Source organism: Oryx dammah, unplaced genomic scaffold (assembly GCF_014754425.2).
Source record: "Oryx dammah isolate SB20612 unplaced genomic scaffold, SCBI_Odam_1.1 HiC_scaffold_1, whole genome shotgun sequence".
NCBI classification, from domain to species: Eukaryota; Metazoa; Chordata; class Mammalia; order Artiodactyla; family Bovidae; genus Oryx; species Oryx dammah.
Window position 1 is genome coordinate 78,675,652 of NW_024070185.1, and position 5,967 is coordinate 78,681,618.

At 40.3% G+C, this 5,967-nt stretch overlaps 1 long non-coding RNA gene across 1 annotated transcript; it reads left to right on the forward strand.

The window, feature by feature from the left end:
- The first annotated feature begins 272 nt into the window (after positions 1-272).
- On the forward strand, positions 273-4,867 carry LOC120866972. Its single transcript, XR_005721785.1, has 3 exons — positions 273-893; positions 2,041-2,297; positions 2,898-4,867. It is a non-coding gene; the product is annotated as an uncharacterized LOC120866972 (long non-coding RNA).
- Positions 4,868-5,967: the final 1,100 nt, after the last annotated feature.

Consider the following 5,967-nt stretch of genomic DNA (forward strand, 5'->3'; position numbering starts at 1 on the left):
ATACATATATCATCAAAAATTATCAGCTATTTTTCTTCTCCTTAATTTATCACTGTGGCTCAGATGGTAAAGAATACACCTGCAATGCAGGAGACCAGCTTTTGATCCCTGGGTTGGGAAGATTCCCTGGAGAAGGGAATGGCTACCCATGCCAGGATTCTTTTTGGAGAATTCCATGGACAGAGGAGACTGGTAGACTATAGCTCAATGGGTCACAAAGGGTTGGGCATGACTGAGTGACTAATGCACACACACACATACACACCTATAAACACATATGTATAGACATACACATACATATGGATGTTCCAATTCACTGGGAAGGAAGGTGTGTTTCATTTTGTGCTGTTCCATGTCAGGGCATATGTATGTGGCTGCTACTGATGGGAAAGAGTTTCAGTTCAGATGAGACCTCTACAGGAACCCCACCCCCCAGAACAAAACAAAGTCCCTTTCTGGGCACATTGCTTGCATTTCCAAAACAGATTTTCTTCCATGCTGGTTCATGTGAGAGCTTGCTATGAACATGTCTCTGTCCCTTTCTGGACTTTAGCAAGATTGGGGGACCTTTGTCTGGAGTTCGCATTGGTGCTTGAACATGGGGGCTGCTCAGCAGACATGTCAACATATGCCTGAATGTTTCTTTCCAAGTGAACTCTCATCTGTTCAGTAAGAACTAATTTGTGCTCACTACTGGTTTCCCTTTGAGATGGAGTCCTTATTAACACATCTTGATTTTTAGAGGGTGAGGGATAAATGGGAAAATGGGTACATTCACTTTGTATCTTTATTTACTTAAAGTTTTGTTTTCAGGCAAATGAATTCAATATATGCCTTTCCCCTTCAGCTCACAAAGCAGAAGGAATGTCATTTTTCAGTGAACAGAAATAGAGGTAAGTCAATCTGGTGCCTACATGCTCTGTGAATGCTGGCGGCCAGCCAGAGTTCAGGTCTTAATTAAGCAGATTAGGCCAAAGAAAGCACAAATGCAAACCCAGGCAAATTACCAAAAATTGCTGTTATTCCAGCATTCCAACACATAGGATTTCTGACTATAAACTGTCCCCCCAAAATATTGTTGGTTAAGACTGAAGATAGCAAATCCTCTGGCTGATTGCAAATCTGTCTGCTGGAACTTCAGATATATAAGCTCCGATCTAAGGCTTTTCCATACATACCAGGCAGGAGGGCCTCTGGGACTGTGTGTGTGTGTGCGCGCACGTGCGTACACACATGCACACTGAAGAGTCATCATGTCAAAAGCAGTACTTGCTCTGCAGTCCTTGTTAGAATAACCATATCACACAATGGTTTCTTTCTAAATAAACAGAGGAGGAGAGCTGGCCAATAAGGCCCTTTATAGGATACATCAGGCCAAATTCAATCAGCAGTCCCTGGATGCAGACAAGTGGTCTTCTATATTGGCTGGCTTGGGGGACAATATCATCCATCCTGTACATAGGCCCCCATAATTGCATCTCATTCCTGACTCCTGCACACACACAAAAAATGACCCCCTCTTCCCATGGTTTGCAAAACACATGGGGAGGAAATAGCAGATCGGAGCTAACTCGGCAAGAATTCTAACCAGATGATAGAAAAATGTTTTGTCAAAGTAAGAGTTCTTAGAATTTTTAAGAGCCCTGTATAATTTAATACACAGTCTTTTCAAGATGAAGTCCAATATGGGGCCAGCAGAACTATCTGCCATTATTTCAGAACATTTTGCCAATTCTTTCATTTTGGATTCTCCACAGGAGAATCCAAACTACAACATTCTTTCTTAGTCCTCCCCCTACTTTTCTTTTTGGCAAGAGTATAAAAGAATTTGCCACTTAAGCAACACTGTAAATGACACAATTGAAGAAAAAATGCCTTGTAAAAGTGTACTGTGTTTTCATCTTTGTTAAATAAACCCCATAAAGAAGTGATTTTTAAGAAGTCTATTAACCTACCATTGGTCTGTTGGGGGAGCTGGCTAGTGTCTTGCTCCCTGAGTCAGTGGCCCCTTTTGTTTGTTTCCATGTTACTTGTTTTCAGCTTTTTGTCTGCAATAGTCACTTGAAACAGGAAGTACTCTTCAGAGGTTGTTGCTCTTGACCAAGACTATGGATGAAGTGGATACAAGGCTATACCCTGAGCACTTCCTTTGGGAAGAAACAACATGGGGAGCGGCTTTCCTGCTCTTTGGAGGTTTTTTGTCTGCAGGCATGAAGGCACCGTTTCCCTATTTTGGTAGAGCCCGCCTCCTGACTTCCTAACCATTATCTACCCAGGTATCTATATTCTCTGCCAAGGTAAGTCTGCTGGGGGACAAAACTCCATATTTCATGATTATCTTCATTTTAAAAAAGTGCTCTTCCCTTTACTGTGAGTAGTTGAAAGCAGGAAAGTAATTTCATAACAAGATTGACAGAAAGGTAAGAATGACTGATAGCATTTTGAGGAATACCACTCCAAGCAATTTGTTCATATACTTACAGAATAAGGACATACATTTCTTTGAGCATTTCATCTGTTTGAAAATAATCTATTCTGTCCCTGTGTGTCATTCGAAACCCAGTTTTAGGTTTCAAATATATTATCATGATAAAGTTAATCCAAAAGGATAAATCTTTATTGACACTACTCTAAGGACTAAGATAGATAAACAAGACCTCTTCAAACCCACAGATCATATCATATTGGAAACTGATTGCTCAGATCACTCTGTCATATTCTTATATCTAAAGAAGGACCGAGGATTAAAAACCTTCCTATGGTGTCTTTGAAAGATCCTTCCTGTGCATGGATGATGGGTCAGAGTGGCTTAATATCAGAAAGCATGTTCTATAGAATAAAATAAATAAGTACATAATTAATTCCCATATAATCTATTCCCTTATTTGCTTGGTCAGAAGTTCCTACCATTTGATCCTCTATCCGTGGAGTGAATATTGAAGAGGTGCAACAAGACAGCTATTCACATAGGAGGGGCTTTCAGAAGACTCCTAGCTTGTGTGAATACAGAACTGTAGAAGACAACAGTCAAGACAAGGGTAAAATGAGCTGGCGAAAGCCTAAAGGCAATGGACTGCTGCTGCTGCTGCTGCTGCTGCTGCTGCTACTAAGTTGCTTCAGTCATGTCCGACTCTGTGGGATTTTCCAGGCAAGAGTACTGGAGTGGGTTGCCATTGCCTTCTCTGAAAGGCAATGGACTAGATAATGAATTAGGAGTTAAAGCCTCAGAGATCCAAATGGCTTTCCCAGTGAAAAATTCATTTATCTTGACCTAAGACAGGAAATGAGGAGGAGAAAGAAGCCACCAAGCAGAAGAAAGCTTAAACATTTGAAGAGAGAAAGTCTCCAGAAGCCTATAGTGGAGACATTTTGGGAAAAGTTCCAGAAGTTTGATGGAGCTAGTGTGTATCAGTGGAATTGTGCCCTTCCTGCAGAGCCCTCTGGAGGACCAATAAACCCCACTGCAGGTCACCATGCTGGTTGGATTCTCATAAAGATGGAAAGGGAATGGTTAGAGCCACGGAGGAGGAGTGATGCCTCCAGGAATAATTTTCAAGAACATTTTATGATAATGGGATGAACATATCCAGTGGTGGCCAAAGATAGAGAGCAATTAACACTGAGAAGAAAGATTCATAAATTTAGAGTAGAAAATTTTGATTTGGAATTCCCAACTTTGCTCCCAACTATTTTAAAAGGTCCCTCCTGATGCCGTCTATCCCTATTGTGAAAACTCAAGTTTTCTGCAAAGTTGCTAATGGCTCACATACCCCGGTGCTATGCTCTTTAACTCCCAGGATAATTATTCCTCTCAATGCAAGGAAGTCACTGATGGAAATACAGTTAACTTTATTGGACAGCAAATTTGCATTTATTCCTTCTGGGAGAATTAGTCTGAGGCAGTATAACTTGAAGTATCTCTATAAAGAGTAAATATTGATTGAGACTTGGCTATTTTTTTTCCTCAAATAATCTAGATGATGGGCTGTAAGTGTCCTGCAAATGTCCTTTCTCTTCCTAGAACCTATGAAACCACTCTCCCTACCTCAGGCCATCTGGTGTTTGCATTACACTTTCATGTGGTTTTCCACTCACGAGACCAAGTCTTCACCCACCCTCTCTCACGTCAGGAATTTGCTCCCGGCAATGCTTTGTCCGGCACTTCCGCTCCTTCTTTCACATGTTTCTTGAAGCTCCATGATTTCCCTGAATAATAAAAGCTTTTTTTCTCCTTATTGTTTTCCTGCTATAGAACCTCCAGATATGAAATCAAATGTTGTACACAAACTGTGTTCATACTTTACTTGTGTATTTATTATTTATTCATAGGTATTGGTTGTTTGCATGCATGGCTTAGATGTTCTCTGTAGAAATATTCTCTTTTTTGTGTCAATAATGCCCATGTTCAGTTGTAACCTATTTAAAGGTAGAAAGTATGCTCTTTAGCAAGTAGTTTTCAAAATGAATCTCTCTCTCTCTCTCTCTATATATATATATATATATATATATATATATATATATAGAATATATATTTCAAAACACTCAAGTTTTTGGTTCAGTGGTTTTTGTAAGTATAATTTGTTGATGTCAAAATGGTTTTCTGGTCAGAGCACACAATCACAGAGTAGAGACACTACACCATCATGAATAACCCACAGCTAAACTGCATTTGATAACGAACCATTGGTTCTGACAATGATGTTCAGTCATTGCCTGCTTTTTTTGGTTCTTTTAAAAACAGCCTTCAATTATAATATGATCTTTGATACTGTTTTTAATAAGTGAAAAACAATTTATAGTAATTGGCTTTCAGCAATTTGGGGTGAATCATTTCAGATAAATAAAGACAGAGAGCAGAAGAGGTGAATTGTCTCTATAGTTCTCTGAAAACTAGGAGTCAATGATATTGACAAGGTAAGTGGGGAAGGCATCCTCCTTTATTTCCAGTGTTATAATATCTCACTGCATGGTCAGATTTTTAGGGATGTGGTGGGGCAGCCCTCTGTTACTCCCACTGCAGAGTTCCACTGATAAGCTGTTTGGAGCAAACAAGACTGTGTTCAGCTTGGATGTTTGAGACTGAGCCCAGTAGCAGAGTTGTAACCATGGATGAGAAAGACCTGTAGGAGACACAGTGTGTGGCTGATATTTGCCTCTTCCTAACCAAATGCTGCTGCATATGAATGAGCCTCTACAGAAACACAGTGTATGTCTTGTGGTGGGGATGGGGGTGTGGGTGTCAATAGAAAGGTTGACATGACTTTAGGGAACTCCAGGCTGCAATTGCTTGGCCTGAGCAATACCAATGAAGGGGGCTTCCTTCTCCAGAGAAGCTTCCACCAGAATGGCAGTGAACATGGTAGAGAGGTTCATGTTTCCTTTCGTGGTGGATGGTCTAGACCATCAAACACACCTGACTGAGGCCCCCGCTTCTCTCCCTGCAGGGTCTCTGCATTGCATTGGCCTGGCTCCAGACTTCCTGAATCTGGCTACGACAAAAGCAACAGTCCCCCAAAAGGAGCCTTTTAGTCAATGGTTTAAATTCCTGGTTTTCTGTCCCTCAAGGGACAATGAAAGGGGCCTGACCTCTTGGTCACCTCAAGAAGGTTTGGAGTTCTCTGGAAAGAGGGGAGAGACAACCTCTTAACAGTTTGATTGGATAGCTGGAGTCACCACACAGGCACAGAAAAAAGACTGAAGAGAAATAAGGTGGAAAAGTTAACTGTACGGTGAAATTTCAGGTGATCTCCTTTTACTCTTTGCAAAATTCTCTACAATAAGCATGTATTTTAAAAACCACTAAAAATAAATAATGTTAAAATATGCACCCAAAACCTGAACACAGTAAAATACTTTAAATATGTGCTTATGTACAAAAATCCCAAACAAATCAAGGTTGTCAGAAATCACAAAAGATAATTTAATTCAAATTAAAGATGTGAGCTATTATCATTTTCAGATATTTAC